Source organism: Girardinichthys multiradiatus, chromosome 15, assembly GCF_021462225.1.
Source record: "Girardinichthys multiradiatus isolate DD_20200921_A chromosome 15, DD_fGirMul_XY1, whole genome shotgun sequence".
NCBI lineage: Eukaryota > Metazoa > Chordata > Actinopteri > Cyprinodontiformes > Goodeidae > Girardinichthys > Girardinichthys multiradiatus.
In genome coordinates, this window is record NC_061808.1 from 33,621,750 (window position 1) to 33,644,278 (window position 22,529).

The following is a 22,529-nucleotide window of genomic DNA, read 5'->3' on the forward strand; positions in this document are numbered from 1 at the left end:
AATTATATTATGCACTCTGACATACTAAAATAAGCATCGCATTTGTGATGCAGGGCAACAGATGTTGTTTTCGGCAGTTCACAATTATTGTGTTGACAAAACTGAATCAGTGTCACCATAGTGTTCCTTACATGATGTCACGCAATGTTTCTACAATCTCAAAACCTAACAACAATAACTATAACTCTGCCATGACAACCTATACTTTCATTTGATCTTGTTTTCTCATCCATGCACACACTGTGCTGAGGAAGAGTGAGCACACAGTCAGCAATGTAAGAAGTCTGACTGTCGTGGTATAACAGGAGTCTGCTGTTGATGTCATCTTGCATTTGGCAGTCACAGTGGAAAACCTCACCAATCTGACCTGAAAACATTTCTATACACAACGCTCTTTTCTTAATGTTGTATAAAGATAAGGCTATTTTATCAGGAATTACTATGTAACAAAGAACAAACATTCTTCACCTACAGACTGCATGATAACATTAACACATTAAGATGTTAGGAATCCAGCCTAACGTTTACTTCTACTAGTGGTACCTGCAAGGCTGCCAAGTGAATAAAATACCCACAGAACTGTTATACTTAAGGGACTCTGTGTGTTGGGGTGATTCTGAGTTACTATGGCAACTGGGATGCTGTGTGTTAATGCTATGAATCAAAGTGTTTTATTTGTGCCCAGCTATTAATTTTATTCAGCCTAATTATCGGATGTTACATTCGAAATTGGACATTTTCACTCTGAAGATGTGTGTGTATTTATAAAAGTACCATGGGGTTTAGCATTGATTTATTTGTTTTTTTCTTTCTGAAATCATATTGTGATAACAGTACATGTATTAACACTAGGGTTGTCAAAATAATTGATTTTTCGATATAATTGAAAGTACAAAAACAACTCTTTCAAAGACAATCATTTGCGTCAAATTTTGACCCATTCACATTTGCCCAAATTGTCAGACTTTTGCAGCACTGCTGCTCCTCCCCGCTCGCTCATCAGATCAAAACAATGAGCTGCATTCTGCCAAGTGTAATATTTGATGCAGAGGGAATTACGGTGTTGAACCTTTTCAGGAATTACTTTCAGTGAAAGGAGTTTGTAATTCTTTAACATATGGAGGCATTTGTGGCTAATTCATGCTCTCACCTTTGTGGGAACAGTTTGGACATGGCTCTTCCTGGTTCAACATGACTGCACACCAGTACACAAAGCAAGGCCCATAAAAAGATTGATGAGTGAGTCTGGTGTGGAGGAAATTGGCTAGCCTGAATGGAGACCTGACCTCAACAATATACAACACGTCTGTGATGAATTAGAGTGAAGACTGTGAGTCAGGCCTTCTCAGCCAACATCAGTGTCTGACTACACAAATATGCTTCTGGAAGAATGGTCAAAAAATTCCAGAGACAGACTTCTAAACCTTGCGGCCTTATTAGAAGAGTTGAAGCTGTTATAACTGCAAAGTGTGGGCGTACATCATATTGAACCCTATGGATTAATAATGAAAGTTCTAATATCTGTGGCAAGCAGATGAGTGATTACTTTTACCATTATAGTGTATGTTGTATCCTCAGTCCCTTGGAAAAAAAATGGTTCAAATGCATCCTTTAAAGCCCAAAATTAATACCATGTGTAAAGTTCTGGCCAGCACTGTATTAAAAGATCCTTATAACAGTAAGTCCTGAGAAAATCATCATTTGTCTTTTGTCTGTGAGTGTAACACAGTAGTGAGGATTATTCAATAAATTAACTAATGGGCCAATAGGTTTGGCTATTGGAGCACTGTGGTGTGTTTAAATGAGACACAGAGGCAGTAATGTGAATTAAATAATAAATTGGACACTGTTGTACAACACTTATACAATTATGAAAAGGACATTCCAAAAACTGACTACCTGGAATATCAATAGTACTCGGCTAAGTGTTAGTTCTCAGTTTAAAATTGGTATGGGTGAACCCTGTTACCTTGACTTCTAAACCATTGTAGAACACAGATTACTCAAATTCTGTTTCAGTTTAAGTCTAAGCTCAACCACCATTTACATGAGGAGAAATTCCTACACAACAGCTTGTCATACTGTCCCAAATGAAAATAATGTCTGAATGATACAGTCAGAAAATTCCAGGGGTGAAATAGTAAGAATAAGAAAATGTCAGTCAGTAGTCTTACTCATAACAGGCTGTGTGTGAAAGTGTGGATGATCCAGGCCTACCACACCGCAGGGTGCAGCAGAACTCATAAAAAGGAAAGGACAGAATCCATGGTCTCTCTAAGTCCAGGTGGGAAGGTTCGCCATCTAATTCACCGGAGGAATCCACCTCAGGAACAATCCAGCATAAAAAACTTCACCGATCTCAATGCGACACGATGGAGACAACAGTATTGTTCTCAGTCAGAACACGTGGGGCATTCAACTACTTTCCAAATCAGATACCATTTGATAAACGGTAAAACTATACTGCAGGACGATCTGTTGCAAGCTTATATCCAGTACTTTTCCCGTCTTGAACTACACAGACTCATGCTGTACAGCGCGGCGCCTTCCCTTCATGTCGGCTGCAGACACAGAGAAGAAGGGCGGGACTTACAACAGGCAGCATTCCAATTAGTTGAGACACCCTGGAAAGTTTACCCACCTCTGTTACCTTAAAGAGGAATGCTCATTTTATGTGGGTTACATAAGCTTACCCACCAACACTCAGTGCCCTAAGAAAGTTTCCAAACTTGTGACTGGCTGCTTCATTCAGGTCAGTCTCTAATAACGAGAATCATGTCATGATTTAACTTTGCTAATCTTTGCCGACAACTCTGATGAAGTTTTGCAAAGATGCAGAAACTTCAAAGATCCCATCCATTCTCTGTACCCTTCTTCTGACTTACCTGTTCACCCCTTATCTAATCAAGGAAAAGCCTGATTAAGAACTAATGAAGGTTAAGGGTTAGGGTTTGTGATCCAGTTATTCAAAGGGATGTGTGCAGACAGGGAGAACAAATGGAAACTGTAGCTGATAATTAAAGGATGAAAAGGCACGAGGTGCCATAATCCCAACATAGTCCCTGGTGGAGGTACAACACTGAATGGCTTGTGAGAGGGCAGTTTGTCTCCGTCTGTATTGTTGGGTATTTTCTGCCGCAAAGGGAGGCAGGGGATAAAAGAAATCAGCCTTACAGTCACACATGGTGACCATGGGTCTTTTCTAATGGAGGTCCTTGTCCTCTTCGCCCTCCTCTCTCTCCCCAGCCTACAACAACATCCTACTAGGTCATTAAGCAAAATTACTACTCTAAAACTTCTGTGGCAGGCACATCCCCTAAACACATCTATCACATGTAGAGAGAGTGTGTCAAGGGGTCCCATCCCCCGATGGATTCCCCTGATCCGGACCACCGCTAACAGTGCTGGCCTGTCACACGGGCAATGATGACAGAGGAGGCAATATTACACGGAGGTCTTCTGCAAAAAAGGCCGACCCAAACTCAATAAAAACAGAAGAGGCAAGAGATATTGAGGATAAACACTGGAGACCTCAAATGCAATCTTCACAAAGCAATCAATATCTGGGTGATTTTGTTCCATTAAAAGCACAGTGTGCTTTTCTGCAACAAGGAAGGAACATTTTTCCAACCGGAATCATTATCACCACAGTTTTACCTAAATGCCTAGCTAATTGCAGCTGTTAGCACACACATTAGTTTTAGCTGGGAGTGATCTCAACCGAGCAGTGAAGTATCACTCAGAATCCTTCTATAGACAGGTCAATCTTTATCCAGGGAAAGCAATACCAAGATTCACAAACTGCTCTGGGGCAAACATCAGACTGCGATCACAAATACTCACAAGTTCAAGGAGCTAAATCATCTCAAAGGCGCCTGATACCCTATTTTTCTCATTTAAAATCAAATGGCAAAAGGCTCGAACATGAAGTCTTATTTAAAGGTCAAAGATATTAGTGTGTTTGGAGGAGAATTAACTGTAGGTCTGTTTTCCTTTTTCAGTGGATATTGGAGACGGGCGATATGGCCTTCAAACTGTGTTACAGTGTTTAGTGGCATTTATAGCAATAATGCAAAATGTGGCGATGGAAAATATTCTACAATTCACCACAGTTGATTTGCTAAAACATCTGTCACTTTGTGGAATCAAATCCCACAAACACAAATAATTCCTCTAAACATTAGACCAACTATCTGATAGGATACTTATTTACACAAGTTAGATACATTAGTGCAATTGAACCATTAAACACTGGCATGCCTTTGATCATATTTGGAAATATACTGAAACTACAGAGAAAACAAATGTTCAAACAACAAAACTAAAATCTTCCCATCAGTCTTTGATGTTTTTAACCATTAATTTGAGCTTAGTGCATCCACAACAAATCAACATTTTTATCATAACTGTATAACCATCAATGGAGCCCAGGTGGAGAGGATGAACTCCTTCAGGTTAATGGGGATGCATGTCTCTTAGGACCTCACCTGGAGCATTTACACATCAGCACTGGTAAAAAAGGCCTAGCAGAGACACTTCCTGCGTATAATACAGAGGAACCAGAGGAAAACCCACTGGTGTCCTTTTACTGGTCCACCATGGAGTCGGTGCTGATGCACAGCATCTCCTTGTGGTTCTCTGCCTGCTCTGCTGTTGATAGACGGGCTCTGCAAAGGGTCACCAGAGCTGCAAAATGATCCCAGGCTGCCTTCTGACATAACTGGAGGACATGGCCAGCTCCCGCAGCTGAAGCAGGGCTCTGAGGATAATTCAAGACCCCTGACATTACATGTTCAACAGTCTACACTCTGGTAAGAGGTTCAGGTCCATGAAGTGCATCAGACTCCTGAGAACTCTTCCAAATAACCTGCAAAAATAACCTGGGACTTAAGCACAACAAAGACCATGTTTTGAAGTGGCAATCACAAAGCCCTGATCTCAGTCCCATAGAAAACTTGTTGGAATAACTAAAAAGGTGAGTATGAGCAGTGCGGCCAACAAGCCTGACTCAGGCCAGTTCTGTCAGCAGAAAAGGGCCAACAGTTGTGAGAAGTTTGTGAAAGGAAACCCAAAACGTTTGACCCATGTCATACAGGTTAAAGGCAATTCTACTGAACACTAAAGAAATTTGAATTTGAATAAAGTCAGTCATTTTCTATGCCGCTTCTTCCATAGTAGGTCGCCGGGAATCTAATGCCTATCTCCAGCAGTCGGCGGGGTATACCCTGGACAGGTCACCAGTCCATCGCAGGGCAACACACAAACAACTATGTCCACACTCATTCACACCTAAGGGCAATTTAGAGTGACCAATAGAGAGACCAATTAAGGACCTTCTTGCTGCAAGGTAACAGTGCTACCAACTGCACCACCATGCAGCCCTGAATTTGAATAAAGTTAACACAAAATTCTGTCATTTGGCAAGTAGAAAATGCATTGGAAGTCATAACTGACCTAAAACCGGTGACATTTATTATGAGAATCTGACAGTTAAAATAAACTGTAGTAACTGTCTATTTTAACCATTTACATGTCAATTTCTGTTGAGTTTATAGACATGTGAGTGAAAAGATCATAAGGACAGACCTTACTAAATGATAATCTTTTATGTCTAAAATGGTGAAGATGTTAAGTTTGTCTAAAAACAACCACATTGATATTTCATCTCTCCTTTCAGGGATCAGCTGTATCAGCTGTTACAGGCTTGTTTTTATTTTGACATCAAAGTGTATTCTTAGACCTGTGTACTCAGTGATAAAGGAAACATTGGTCAGTCTGAACCAGGGATGTGGATTTAGGGCATCATTTATTGTTATCTTGAAAAACTTATTGTGACAAGAAATTTCATTTATCACGACATCAATGAATTCCAATTAATGATGTCTGAAAACCCCAAAAAGTTACAGTATTGTTAGGACTTTTCCTAGTTCCTCCACTGCTGGTTCCATGAGAGCACGAATAAATATCAATACATTTGAAAAAATATTATTCAATACTGTCACTTTGTACCGTTTAGTGTTAAAATCATACTTCTTTTTGTAAGTGGTGTCTTAAAGAAGCCTGTTTCTAACTGGGTATGTTTTACAGGAGCAGTTTTTGTATTTGTGGGGGTATAACTGCAGGGTCATGCAGTCATAGCCATACATTTGCTTTAAGACAGACAGCAAATAAGTTGTAAATACATTTTATCATCACTTTTATCATCATCACAAGAAATACTGTATGTTGGGACCCCAGCCATGGATTAAAACATGGATAGAACATGGACTGAGCTGCACAACGAAGGCCGGTATGAACCTATCAGCACCTTTAAATAAACGCCAACCTACATTCTAGCATCCCAGGAAGAGTCAGAGCTGGAAGTCCTGAAGAAAACGCGATCCCCACCTCCATTCAGTCTCTACCACACGGATCTGAATCGAGAGCCGGACAGGAGTGGGGCCGCGCATGAATGTCTCCTTGCAGGCGAGAAGGCATAATTCTTCAACTTAGATCCAAAGTGTCTACGATCCGATGGTCAAATACCCGCCAATCAAGTTCAACAAAGTTAAGTATGATCAGCTGCTCAGATAGTTCATACGAAAAGGATTAAGTATAAGCATTGCTTGACATTTCTTTCTGAGGCCTCCACAAGGAACCTGTGTTCCAGAGAGCTCCCAGGAGAGACGTCTCTAATTGAAGCAGTTTTCTCAATAAGATGCCATTTTCATAATATTTGAGAGCTTGGTTTTGTGTTTTGCCCTTTTTTGGAATTTTAATCACTTGCCTTCTCTCATAGCTGCACCCTTTTTCCAATCAACCACCTGCTCCCTGCTTAGTAATCACACTCCTCAGAATTTAACTCTCCAAGTTTCTGTCATTTCCTGCTGGATTCTACTGTTGCTGCCACCCTGGTTCCTGTGTTTTTTAGTTTGTAAGAGTTTCATAGTTAAATACTACTTTCATCATGCATATGCCGAGTGACGTGAGGGAGGTCATGATTGGTGAGGCACAGACTCCTCTGGAGTCGGATGTATAAATATATGAATCAAAAATAGAGGCTTATATTTAAATTTTGATTTTTTTTGAAGCATTTAATTATTTTAAAAGCTTTTATTTATGTTTTCAATTTCATACTGTTCAACAATACCATAGCAAGAAAAACAAAAAAATGTTTCATAAAAGGTCAAATTAATTTAAAATGTGTTTTTCATTTTGACTGATCTCTCTTTTTTCCAGGATTCAAAGATTCAAGGATTTTTATTGTCATACCAGCTCATATTTACATGTTAAGGTACGAAAGTTGGACTCAGGTCCCGGTTAAGAAACCTAATACTTAAGTAAAAAGAAAACTAAGTATAACACACAATAAATATAACAATAAATAGTAATCAGTGAAAATATATGCAGCGGAGAGCAAAAAACGGAAATATACACAGTTAAATAGTGAAGCTGAAATTAACTTTGCAAAGTACTAAATACGCTTCTGTGAATCCTCTTGTAGGCCCTACTATTGCACCTATATGTGAGTGGAATATTGCACCTTTGGTGGGTGAAGTGTTTTGTGCAGGTCAGTGCGTAGTGAGAGAGTCTACAAAGCGTGGCCCAAGTTCAGCGGTCTGACAGCTTTAGGGAAGAAGCTGTTTCTGAGCCTGTTGGTCTTGCTCTAAATGCTCCTCAGCCACCTGCCTGATTTTTTTATTAATACTGAAAACTGTGTATGATCTTATCTTTATTTGTATATGAAGTCCATGGAAGCAGTTTGCATTTATCAAGTCTTTTAACATCTCCTGGTTCTCCCTCACCTTCCCGTTGTGGATGCTAATGTTCAGTCTGTGCTGCCCATTCAATGCCAAGTCAATCCTTGTACTCCACATGGTTTTCAGGTGGACCACTCCAGTTGAAAAGAGCAGGTTACCTTTCTCCAACTTGTTTGAAGCAGATCTTTCAGCTCCGGAATTGATCTTCCTCTCTCTAAAACCTCCTGTTTCAGCATAAAATCCTGTTTAGAAAAATCTTTTCTAGTAATCTTCTATTTAGCTGGACCAAATTTAAATAGGAGTATGGTTACATGACTTGTCGGTAAAACCACCCCTGCCCTCTGTGTAACTGAAGAGTACGTAGCGATGTGTTGGTAGCTGTTTGTGCCTATGAGGCTCAGCACTGCCCCATATCAGTGCAGCACAGTACTTTTTGCCTCACCCTGTCCATTTTCACTGCACATTTATGGCCAATTACAAAGATTAAATGTGTCACACACATTTATTAAATATATTACGTAACATGGAACGTCAGCATGTTTAGTACATGTGTAATGCAGCATGTATATTTACGATATAAAGAAACAGCAATGGGCATGCACCAACTACTTGCTTCAGTCAGTGTGTGTGACACAAAGCCTTCGGTGGTGAGGCACAGCTGTTCACTGACTCACCTTGCTTTTCTCTCATTATATTTGAATTGACAATGTATAAACATAGTGATTTTTACCATGAAAATGTTTAAATCAAACAGAAATCAAACGTACACAACAATCAAATTGATTAACTAATTTTCTTTTATCATTGCTAGTACAGGTCCTTCTCAAAATATTAGCATATTGTGATAAAGTTCATTGTTTTCCATAATGTCATGATGAAAATTTAACATTCATATATTTTAGATTCATTGCACACTAACTGAAATATTTCAGGTCTTTTATTGTCTTAATACGGATGATTTTGGCATACAGCTCATGAAAACCCAAAATTCCTATCTCACAAAATTAGCATATCATTAAAAGGGTCTCTAAACGAGCTATGAACCTAATCATCTGAATCAACGAGTTAACTCTAAACACCTGCAAAAGATTCCTGAGGCCTTTAAAACTCCCAGCCTGGTTCATCACTCAAAACCCCAATCATGTGTAAGACTGCCGACCTGACTGCTGTCCAGAAGGCAACCATTGACACCCTCAAGCAAGAGGGTAAGACACAGAAAGAAATTTCTGAACGAATAGGCTGTTCCCAGAGTGCTGTATCAAGGCACCTCAGTGGGAAGTCTGTGGGAAGGAAAAAGTGTGGCAGAAAACGCTGCACAACGAGAAGAGGTGACCGGACCCTGAGGAAGATTGTGGAGAAGGGCCGATTCCAGACCTTGGGGGAACTGCGGAAGCAGTGGACTGAGTCTGGAGTAGAAACATCCAGAGCCACCTTGCACAGGCGTGTGCAGGAAATGGGCTACAGGTGCCGCATTCCCCAGGTCAAGCCACTTTTGAACCAGAAACAGCGGCAGAGGCGCCTGACCTGGGCTACAGAGAAGCAGCACTGGACTGTTGCTCAGTGGTCCAAAGTACTTTTTTCGGATGAAAGCAAATTCTGCATGTCATTTGGAAATCAAGGTGCCAGAGTCTGGAGGAAGACTGGGGAGAAGGAAATGCCAAAATGCCAGAAGTCCAGTGTCAAGTACCCACAGTCAGTGATGGTCTGGGGTGCCGTGTCAGCTGCTGGTGTTGGTCCACTGTGTTTTATCAAGGGCAAGGTCAATGCAGCTAGCTATCAGGAGATTTTGGAGCACTTCATGCTTCCATCTGCTGAAAAGCTTTATGGAGATGAAGATTTCATTTTTCAGCACGACCTTGCACCTGCTCACAGTGCCAAAACCACTGGTAAATGGTTTACTGACCATGGTATCACTGTGCTCAATTGGCCTGCCAACTCTCCTGACCTAAACCCCATCGAGAATCAGTGGGATATTGTGAAGAGAACGTTGAGAGACTCAAGACCCAACACTCTGGATGAGCTAAAGGCCGCTATCGAAGCATCCTGGGCCTCCATAAGACCTCAGCAGTGCCACAAGCTGATTGCCTCCATGCCACGCCGCATTGAAGCAGTCATTTCTGCAAAAGGATTCCCGACCAAGTATTGCGTGCATAACTGTACATGATTATTTGAAGGTTGATGTTGTTTGTATTAAAAACACTTTTCTTTTATTGGTCGGATGAAATATGCTAATTTTGTGAGATAGGAATTTTGGGTTTTCATGAGCTGTATGCCAAAATCATCCGTATTAAGACAATAAAAGACCTGAAATATTTCAGTTAGTGTGCAATGAATCTAAAATATATGAATGTTAAATTTTCATCATGACATTATGGAAAATAATGAACTTTATCACAATATGCTAATATTTTGAGAAGGACCTGTATTTCACTTCTCATGATGACTGGTGAGGCCCTGCCTCACCTGCCTCCCCTGACTGCACATCACTGCACCTGCCCCTGTCTTGCCATAATTTGGGTTCCAAAAAAAACAACAAACATGACAGCTGTGGGGAAACTTGAAACAGGCTTTTGTGCAGGGAACCACTTGAATATTTCACAGCTGGAAGAAGTGGGCCAAACTTTCCTCCAGCAGATGTCAGGGAGTGCTAGATGCCTACACAGTATCTTACTGAAGTAATTAGTTATTATTAGTAAGGCTAGGTACTGTATAGGATGTAGGGTGTCCTGACTTTTTCCTGTAAAAAAAGCTCTTAATATATTTTAAAATTAAACAAGGTTAATTTTCATTAACCTTGCCTTTGGTATATATATGTATACTAATATGTATTTTAAACAACAGTATGTGAACATTTCATAATAAAGAAATGAAAATGTCAGGCATGTCCAAATTTATATACATTTACATATAAATATGGTGTTCCCCTTTTTGTGGTTAAGTTCCTTGCACAAAGAGAGCTGGAATTCAACCTACAACTCTTGGATCACATGGTATTTTATCAAGATATGTGATCCTAGCCTGAAAAAAATGGATTAGTCATTTTTTTCAGTTTTCTTTGTTTTGCCGGTACACTGCATTAATTTGTATATTTGCTCTCTGTATTGTAGTGTTTACTATTAGAAAAGTTGACGCTATACCAGCAATAACATTAAAGGTTTTCTTGTTTTTGGAGTCTAACAGAAAAACCACCAATCTTTCAGTGCTTGCTTCAGTGAAAATATCTAAAATAAACCTCGTGTGATTGCTGAGAGATTCAACAGCTAAATCCCTGCAACACAGCGGTAGCATTATACCAGAATTTGAGTAGGAGTCTGGCGGGGCTTGAAACAAATTTTCTGGAACTGCCTGGTGGTATGAAATAGCAAATGTAGGGTTATTTACATTTTCAAGTCCTCTTCCATCCAAAGTATTTCATTAGAGAATTTCTGATGCAATGTGTTCATTTAAATCTTTAAAAAGCATACATCTTTCTTTGCATTCTGCAGCATGTTTGGCTGTGAAACAGTCTACTGTGGAACCGTTTTTCACTTTTGTCACTTTCCCTTATTTTGATTTTTTAAAAAAGGGAGTATTAGGTGTATTTAACATTTAACAAAAATGAAAATGTTATTTTAACAACTAGGCAGCTTTCTGAGGCAGTTAGAGAGTCTGATGGCGTCGCTAACCGGCTGGTGTCTTTGCAGTCTTCTTTGTGTGGCAACATGCAGGTCTTCGTCTTTCACTCAGGGATTGGTTTTTGGTTCTAAAGGCATTGAAAGATGGCACCACTACAAACCTGTTTAACTTTCTCCAAGGTAACTACCAGACTAACACATGTGAGATTATTGCGCTAGGCCTGAACGAAGCGCTGACATGACTGTCATTGCGAGAAGAGTTTCCTTGACAATAGACAGCAGCTCTAATGTTAACAATGCATAGGTTTGTAACTGTCCTTTGAGGCCCAATCTCTTGACTAGTCATAACACTACTGGCTTCACCATGGCCTCAAAGACACCCAGAGTATCATTGACTATCTATTTTCATTTCATTCCTCTTGGCAACAGAGCTGAGGCATATTGTTGTTTTGGTACAAAGGAAAAACTATTTCATTCATACACCTTCGGTGTTTGCAGCAAGATGCTGCATATCTTCTATAAGTCTGTTGTGGAAAGTGTGATCACTTCTGCCATCATCTGCTGGGGTAGCAGCATCAGAGCCAGGGACTTAAAAAGCTCAACAAGCCAATAAAGAAGGCTGGCTCTGTTCTGGGGACTCCTCTGGAACTTCTGGAGATCATTATACAAAGAAGGTTTCTTCATAAAATGAAGGACATTATGGAGAACCCTGACCATCCTCTTCATGAAACTGTCCTACAACAACAGTGTCTTCAGAAAGAGGCTTCTTCAGATCTGCTGTAAGACAGACCGCTACAGGGAATCCTTCCTGCCCACAGCCATCAGCATCTACAACGGCTTTTTAAAGTAACCTGCATAATATGACCTACAATAACATTTAATTTCCCTTTGGGATTAATAAAACATTTTTGAAGTTGAATTTGAATTTACCTAAAGTAAATTTTAAAATAAACCAAATAATTTGTTAGGGGATGTTTTCAAACCAATCACACTTTATATGAAAATGTAACTTTGAACATTTCCTTTCACAAAAATGAAAGCAGAATGTTTTAGATGCAACACAATATACACATACAATAGTTAACATATATTCTAGAGTGATGAATGGGACATTGTGACTGAATGAAAGGACTCCGAACTGGCATACTTTCTACCCACTGAGAAAGGTTAGTCGACCAGTAAAGCTCATTTGTTAAACATCTGAGTCAATATCTGAAGGTTTTCTGAGAATTGATTTTAGTGATTATATGTAATTTAGAATTTTTTTAACAAAAACATACAGGACAAACACTGAAGAACACAGTGAATGTAGATATGTTTTCTTTCTATGTATTAAAAATGCAAGCTAACATCTTTTTGATGCTATATTTAGAGTTGCTAGGAGGGGTCCTTTAGAGAGCCTACTTCTTCTGAATCTCCCATTAAAAATAAATTACCTGTCCCCAACACACTCCCCACTGACACATCTGCTCATTGCCTCATCAGTGGAAGTGGCTCTCATCCAGGTCAATAATCAAACACTCCCACAAATAACAATTCAATTCCAACAGAAAGAAGATCAGATAATTTAGCCTCTTATTATGAATTATCATTATTTCCCTGCATCATCCTTACACTAGAAACATACCTTTAAAATGGTTAGAAAATGCACATGATGATATAATGACGATTAATGATTTAGAAAAGTCCTTTTTAATATCTTCTCAGTTAATCACATCTCCACAAAAATGTATCTGTATAAGTGTATCAGTTCTAGAATGGCACAAATCTGGCCTTCAAGCACAGGCGGTCTATGCAGATGGACGCTTCTGGACTAACTGTCACTTAGGAGGACTTTTTTTTACAAATAAATTAAATCTTAGAATAAAAGTGTAATGTGGAACACAAATGATTTCTTATTCATTAAACAGGTTTCTGCATGTTGCTAAATTCATAGTAAATAGATGCACAACAATTTTTTACTCAAAAGCAAACCCAGGTCTGCATTTGTTAGGAAAACCAACCCTGAATACCATTTATGTTTGTTGAATTCAGTCACATTTGCTGTATGCTGGGAAATCTGTTCATCTGCTAAGTCATGATTAATGTGATTCTCTCAATTCAGACATGGTAGCATTCACAGCATTAACACGGTGAAGAACTCATCTGTTTCATGAGCGTATGCTGCATCCAATCAGACTGTGTCTTCACATTATTTTTCCGCTCCATTTGACAGTTTTATGTGCACGTTTACTTAAATCCATCAGCCACCTGCCTGTTTTGTCATGACAAGACACATTCCCTGGGACTAGGATGCTGATTACATTGATGTGAGTGCGTCCAGGTCAGCTTTCTTCTAAACCTCAGAGTTCTGACAGTAATGTGAACATCAATACCTTTTAAATTAGGAGGAGGAGCTGCTGCAGTGCTTGAGAACATAACTCCATGTGGCATGTGTGGAAAATTGCGCACACACAGAAGCATTTATCACGTTTTACTTGTTATAGACCTTTCATTTGTTTTAATGATAAAAGCATGCTGATATGTGGCCAACCAAGGTTCAACTTAAACATCATCAGGTAAAATATCTCAACCAAAATACTTCAAAAAATTGCTGACAGTGAATCTTTCATACAATATAAATAACTCTCATGTGATTCAAAATGGCTGATGTAAAAGGCTGTTAAGAACATTCATATATTCATGTCTATGCTAATTTAAGTTACTGCAGCTGGTATCAGCCCATGTTGGAGCACAAAACAGCTGTCTCGAAGGACAGAAATATAAAAAATATCAGGTTATGATTATTATCTTTTCAAAGCTCTGATGGCCTGCCATAACTTGGCTTCCTTGCAATATATGTCAAAAACCATTACCTTATTGTATCTACCTGCTTTGATTTGGATTTCATGTGATGGATCAACATAAACTAACGCAGAACTTTGAAGTGGGAGGAAAATGATGTATGGTTTCAAAGTTTTCTGCAAATAAAAATCTGAAAATAGTTCATATTCAGTTTCCCTGAAGCACCTTTTACTGCAACTATATCAGCAAGGCTTTCAAGGAGAAAGAGTTTCTCTACCAGATTTGTACATCATGAAACTGTTTTGTCCATTCTTCTTTGCAACATATAGAAGTGCTATTGTACAGGAGGGAGGCGATATAAGACAATATTGTGCTCTTCTAGATTTACCTTTGAGCCCTATTACATTGGAAACTGATGATGTTCCAATCTGAGTCACTTCCTTTTTGTTTGCATTCATCTCTGACTTACTCTTGCGGTCAGTGAAATTACATGATGCAGTAAGTAACCACTTTATATACCTTACATACAATAAAGTAATGTAACACAGTCTCCAGACTCCAATTAGAGATGCAGAGACCTGAGTACTTAACACTGGTTCTATGAGACATTCAAAAGCAAGCATAATAGCTAAATGACATTTTTACAAGAGCAGGGAGCAAATATCAAGAACAAATCAAGTTTATCTGACAAAATACATATGTCCTATTGTTGCCCACTGTAACACAAAGTAACGGGAGTGTTTAGTATTGGCTCCAACTGGCCTGCTCTTCAAGAAGTAGTCAATTTGTCCATTTAGGACCACATCATCAAAGAGCACTACTCATTGCTCTGAAGATCGCTTCATGATTTCTCTGTGCAAGCAATAATAATGACCTAGAAACTGTCATCCAACCATCATCAGGCAGCCACTAATAGCCACAACATCCACAGATCGATCAAAACACAACCAACACAAGCTATAGCAACCCTGACCAGAATCACCAATGGGCTTCAGCATCAGCAAAGACAGCTGCTAATGTTAACTGTTTTAGGTAAATTGTGGTCAGATGATTTTTTTGTTTACTTTTTCCAAATTCAGAGGTTTCAATACACTAAGATTACTAAGCCTGTAAACAACTTGTGAAGTTACATATAATGGTGTCATGTCTTTGTTAGACTCTGAAAGGTTAATTCATAAGATTTAATTAAATGGGGGCTCATTGGCTCATTTGTGGATGTAATTTAAGGCAACACCAAGAACAACTAAGGCAGGAAATAAATTGTGAACCTTCACAAATCTGATTCATCCTTGGGCACAATTTCCAGTTGCCTTTAAGGTGCCATCTGTTCAAACAATTATATGACAGTATACAACCCATGGGAATGTCCGAACATGATACTGGAGACAGGTTCCATTTTCCAAGGGATGAACGTGTTTTGGGTCGAAATGTGTGTATCATCCTCAAAACATATTGTTAGGAAAGTGGCTGAAGCTGGTAAAAGAGTGCCATTATTTATAGAGAAACAAGTCATATTGTAACATGGCCTGAAAGGCTACTTAGAGATAAAGAAACCATTACTCTAAAACCAACACAACAGTTATATTGCAGTTTGCAAATGCACTCAGGAATTAATATCTTAAATTTACAAACCTATCATGTGGTCTGATGAAACTTAAATTGAACAGTTGGACCATAATGACAATTGTTACATTTAGAGAAAAAGGACAAGCCATCCTAACCATGAAGCACGGATGTAGAAGCTTCATGTTGTATTGGTGTTCAGCCACAGGAGGAACTGGTACTCTATACAAACTCGATGGCATCATGAGGAAGGAACATTATATAGAGATAGTAAAACAACATTTCACAATATGAGCGTATTCCAAATGGACAATGACCATAAGCATACCACGAATAAGTTAAAAATTGGTAAAGTCAAAGTTTTGGAGTGTCCATCACAAATTTTCAACTGAAGGAAGAGCATTTCGGTACAGTGTTTTTAGAAGAACACTCACAAATGCAGCCACAGTGAAAATGAAGCATCCGATCCTCTTAATTCTAAACGAGGATCCACATGGAGAACACATCAACAGTCAGTTTGTACCTTAAAAATAGAATGCACCATGTTAAAGAAGCAGCAAAGTGTTGGTGCTACTGAACAAAAAAGGTTGGAAAAGGATAGCTGGGGGTAGTGACTTGGAGGATCTGCTGATGGATCAAATGTCTCTGTGTGGGTTATCTAAACCAGGTGTATTTCTTAACCTGCCTGTTATGGCACTAATGTCTGCTACCTTAAGGTACCTTTGTATGTACGGACTTTATAAAACATTATATCATGATAATTATTTAGTCAACATTCAGAGCCAGTTTGTGAAGAAACTTAATCCTTTCTTCATGAATTTCTCAGTAATTAAGAAGGTATGTAGCAGCCTGGTGCCAGCAATCTGATGTCCTTGATTAACTGATTATCAGCAGGAATGAACACCTCTATAACTGCAGAATGTCAGTGTTGTCAGTACGTTACTCTCAACGGTTCAGGTGTGAGAACACAATGTCAAGGAGAAAAGAAAACGGGACCATTCAGATGGAAATTGTTGGTATTTAATCTGGCGAAGGAGGCAAGTTCACCAGTGGGTCTTAGACATGTCGGCACAGATATCTTATACCACATGTCTGGCATGGTGATGCAGGGCTCATGATTTTGTGGGCACATCTTACACCTACTGAATCAACTATAAGTAATCCCTTTTAGAACCATTCACGAAGACATCTGAAGACATATGTCTGAAGAAACAAAACTTGTTTTAACCTCTGTAGTTGCAAAGCTTTAGCATTTAAATAGATTGTACTGACTTTGCAATGTCTGTGTAGAAATGGACCTCTACGGTTTTGAATAAATTAAAAAAAGTATTCAGTGGTTTAAGTTTTAAACAAGTCAACACTATCTGTGGGGTGAATTTATTTTCCACACATGTCCCCATGTAAGACCAACCCTGCTGTCTTTCCTGCACTCTGGTCCCTGACTGTTTTTTACACTTCTAACAGCCGTCACATATCCAGAGAGAGAAGGAAGTGACAAGCTCAGCTCAGCAGTAATTGGCCAACTGGCAGGCAACACAGCGGATAGGCACAAAGGAGAAAAAAAAAGAGCTCTCCTTTTTATGAAACAGAGGTCCAGATAACTGTGGCAATACCTGCTCTGGACAGAGCTGCTCTGCTTCCTCTACATGATTCAAAGGCCACACATGCCATTAGTTGGATTGCTGAGAAGGAATAATGGATTAGTTTACTCTGATGTTAGTAGGCTTTAATTAACCCATGACACAGCTGTATACTTAATGAGCCGAACAGAACCTCAGGAGGGAGAGAAGTTTCACTTGTACTACTCGGGTTATAAGTCAAAAAAGATTTTGTTAGTTCTTTGTACGTTCCATCTATGTAAAGTTCAGATTTTTTGCTGTCCAGGAACATTTCCAAATAATACCTCAAATATGGAAATATGTCATATGTGTGACCAATACAACAGTGAATCATTTCCCAATGTTTTCTGCTCCCAACCTCTATTTAAATGATTTTCTGAGACTCTGGATTTTGGGTATTCATTATCAATAAGCCAAAATCATGTAAAATAAAGAAATAAAGACTTACTGTTTTTATGCAGTGTAATAAATCTATATATGTCATATAAATATGACTTTACTTTACTAAAAAATATAATACTTTTTAACAATATTCAAATTTTTTTAGATTTACCTGTCATTTTAGAAAATAAATACTATACCTACAGTCTAACATGGTGGTGGTAGTGTGATGGTCTGGGGATGGTTTGTTGCTTCAGGACTTAGCTGACCCGTCTGAATTGATGGAACAAGAATTCTGCTCTCTTGCAGAAAATGTTGAAGGAGACATGATTTTTGCTTGAGGCTTTAGTTTTTTTTCAAAGTACCGCAATCAAATATACCTGGATAGAGCTAAGTGAGAGACTATAAGACTACATTAGGATATGATAATTAGGTCTATGGAGTATACCAGCAACACAATAGAACCAAGGGGCTATGCAGAATGAGGCTCATAAATGTGGTGTGCAGCCCTGCTTTTTAGCAAAGACATTTGTAAGGATTTAGTCACCCGATACCTGTAGCTACAGGCTAACTCCCAGCATCTGCTGCTTCAGAATAGTGCAGTACGAGGAGTCTGCAATGATTCACTCAGTACTCGGAAGGATTCTAAGGTGAAACAAGGTGACACAGTAAAGGCTTTGGTAAACTACATGAAAAAACAAAGGCGCACAGATTCTTTTGGAGGAAGGAAGGAAGGAAGGACAGAAGAGCTTTTGTGAAACCTTTATAACAAATGTGAAGGAAATCTAAGCATTTACTATCAAACAAGATAACTGTACCAGGCTTTCATAAACCTATACACAGAATCATAGCCCCCTCATTGTAGCAATGTCACTAGAAACAGAGTCTGATGGAAGTGTTCATTTAAGCACTTTTATTGGCATTCCAGGTAAAGTTGTATAAAAGGCTGCAGAATAAATTAATCTTTTGTTGCCATTGCATAATCTCACATTGGAAAACTGAAAAAAAAAAACATTACATATGAGTGAATTTATTTAGGGGGAAGGAATGTACCTTAGTATCGTGTTATATGCTAGAAAATAGCAAGTCTTTGATTAATAATTAGAAGTCCCTAGAAACTGATAACATTTACAATATTTAACTCATCTTTACCAGGAGTGTCATTAACTGTGGCCAGCACTGTTTATTTAAAACAAGACAAGAATTAGCTTAAGTACAAATCTACTGACGCTGGTCTATAATGGGTGCACACATCTGTCAGCTAAGACTGTGTTGAATAAACATTGGCTGATCATGGATCATGGCTGTCACATGATTTCATCAACATAGGAAATCTTATACCCATGTTTTAGGCTGGTGAGCATATATGTAGTCTTCTGATTGAAAACAATCTATGTTGTAATACAATGTTAGGAATCTGATTTTAAATGACACTAATATTTATTTGAGTGGTGAAGTGATGTGGTGAGAGAATGGAGATTTATTTCAATGCATTTCAGGCTGTTGATCATGATGTTGATGTAGTGTTGCGGTCGTGCCTCAGTCAGCATCTCTCAAGAGGAGTGTGGTACCGCATTTGCGGTCCTATAATATGAAATGACAGACTTGCTGTGAAAATGTATTTCCCCCCCTTATAGATAGCTTCTGTTTTTACTTGTTTTTTCTTTTTTCAACAATAGTAATTCTACCTCTGGATTGCAAAAAAATGACAAAATAAATTTTTTGTAGTGACCCCGTCCAAGTCTGGATTCAAACCCAATTGAAATGCAGAGGCAAGACCTTAAACAGGCCGTTCAGACTTTTGAAAACCTCAGGTGTGGCTAAATTAAAATAATTCTGCAAGGGAGAGTGGGTCAAAGACTGGTTGTGAGTTTTCACAAACAACTGCTCGCAGTCATTGCCAGGGGCACAACTTGTAATAAGGTTATTGGGTTGAGGGAGCAAATACATTTTCATATAGGGGCCAGGTTGGTTTTAGATAGTTTGTACTATAAAGTGTGAAACTGTTAATTGCTTTCTTTGTTGTGATATAAAAACATAGAGAACAGAATAAATCTGTAAGGTGGCATATGCTTGTTCACAGCTCTGTAATCATGTCCTCAATATCTCCCTCAGCCATATCCCCCTTCATCCACCTCCCTGCCCTTTCTTGTACCAAAGCATCGCTCCCTTTCCAACCCCGGTCTCATCGTCACACACATTTCTCTTATTTCATTTCTCCTTGACATTCCCTTTTAGCACCTCTCATCACCTTATCACACATTTCTCACACCCTCCTTCCACCTCCTCTTAAGATTGTAGGTCACAGAGAGCTGATCCAGCCTCCTGTCCCTGAATCTTACTTAAACTTGAGCTATGTCAGCCTGCCTGCAGCAGAGCTGTTCCAAAGCCCCTGGGATCCTGTGACCTTAGAAACACATTAGAAGGAAATGCAAGTTTGACAAGTAAGCATGGGGCGACTAAAGAAGAAGAGAGTTGATTAGAAAGGCTAAGTAGGGTGGGCAGAGGGAGAAACAATGAAGATAGCAGATGCCATTAGCCTAATAATTGATTAATGGCATCCATGCAGACTTTCTTCCGACTTTCTTGATTTTTCATTTTCAAATTTTATTTCCAACAGCATTTCATTAATGAGATCATGTGATATAAAACATCACAATATTTTTGTCTATTTGTCCCAGTAAGATTATATAAAGCTAATGGCTTTAGGTCTGACACCATGTCTCTTTTCGTGAGACTCTTATTTTGAAGTGAAAAAGGAAGTAGTTTTTGGTTTGTTGTCCTGTTGATATGCAATACAACTAATTTGTAAACTGTGTACTTACTGAGACTGGCTAACAGCACTAATGCTAGCAACTATAACAGTATTTGAAAATAAACTAGACAGCATTTGATCATCTGTCACTGAAAATTGAAACTATTTATAAGAAAGCAATTTCAATTATTACTGCCATGAAAACCTCAATAAATGCCCAAACCTGGACTGAAATAGACAGATTCTAATTCTTTGAAAGGTTTAAAAAAAAGATTAAAAAAAATAAAAATAAAAAGTGAATCCGATATTGTTTCATCTCATCTCGTGAGGAACGTTAAACCTCAATGTAATTCCATACAGGAATATCCTCCACAACATTTTATAATGCTGTACCTTAGTTTATTTGGTAATACAGTAAGACAATAAGTGTTTATTCAGCACATCCAAAAACATTAGTCTTATTGCTCTGAATAAAACAATACTGCACATTTAATGTTGACTATTCAGAGTAGCAACTCCTTTTTTTTCTTTTATGAAATAGGTACTTCAGCCATTAATAGCCACTCCTATTGTACTATGTGTAAACAAACCTTTGTGTATTTAACCAGAATGTTATCCAGGAAACAACTGAAACCAGGACTACGTTCACACTGCTCAATTCAGATTTTTTGCTAAAATCCGATTTTTTTTGTTTAATGGTCGTTCAAACTACTAGTTAAATGTGATCACCATCAGACTTCAGTTTGAATGGTTCGCAACCCCATAGTGCCGCGCATGCAGAATGCAGATGCAGAATGTAGACATCACAGTAGCTCACTCTTTGCGGACTTAATAATGGATGTCGGCATCTCTCTGTTATTATTAAGTTGTTGAGCAATGGGAGCCGACAATATGATGACCACATCATGACAAGACGAAGAACGGTAAGAAAAAAGAGAGCACAACTATTAACAATGGCTTTTTGTGGAGCATTGACTGCTACTAGTGTAGAAAAGTGTGTGTGGATGAGTAGTCGAACCCGGGGCAATGACGTAAAAGTCGGTTAATATCCGACATGACCGTTCAGACTGCAGACACTTTGAGAATTATTGGATATGTATCCGATTTAGTACCACATATGGAACGGGCACAATTCAGATTTTTTTTGGAGGTGAAAAGATCGGAATTAGGCCATTCTGACTGCCATGAAAAAGTCGGATTTGGGTTGCTTTTGCCTACAGCATGAAAGTAGCCTAATTCAAACAGTATGTTCATGCTGTATGAAATTTAAACAGCATTTACTATTTTCTACAATGGACAAGGTCTCCACACTGATGTCATATCATTAGCCAACCATGAGAAAATGACAGCTGACATGTTACCCAACATTTTTGCACAGTATATTTAGGTTTATTAGTTATAAAAGCAATGCTTGCTTATACCACTGTTATGATGCGGTCATGATTTGATGTTTGGAGAAATTTTTGATTTTCATTTTGTGAGACTGATATCTCCGAACCTATAAGATTGCACAAACCCTCCTCCCTGAGCGTCTTTATCACATGCATTGCTTTCAATTAATCTATTAGAAACTAAACACATCAGTTACACATCAGTGAATAAAACCCTTGTTGCTTCTCTTTACATTTTGAAACAGAAATCAGAGCGTGAAGGATGTTCTAATCTTTATTTTCAAAAACAAATTGCAAAAAACTAAACAATGAGCACTTTAAGGATTCTATGTGTAGTGGCCTAATTCCTTTTTCACACAGCAGTGATGATAAGCCATCGTTGGGGGGAGGAAAAGATCTTTCTCTGTTTAACTGATACAAACACTTCTGTTCCCGCACTTATTCTGAATCTTCACAATTGTATACCAGTGACTGTTTGCTGCAACATGTAAAAAAAGTAAATTTTAGGTTGTTCGCATCCATCAACAACATGCTTTTCTACAGCCTCTGAAAGCTTTATGTGTCAATACAACATATGGTACAAAGGCTGATGATGATGTGCATTACTGTTCTTTCAGTTCAGGTTAACTTAAATGACAAATTTGAACAATGCCTAAACAGATAGTTGAAGCTGTTAGTTAGTG

At 38.6% G+C, this 22,529-nt stretch overlaps 1 protein-coding gene across 1 annotated transcript in view; it reads right to left on the reverse strand.

Annotated features, from left to right (window-relative positions):
* The window catches only part of ptchd4 (patched domain containing 4), a 54,637-nt gene that overhangs the window by 14,321 nt on the left and 17,787 nt on the right, over positions 1 to 22,529 (reverse strand). The window lies entirely within an intron of this gene.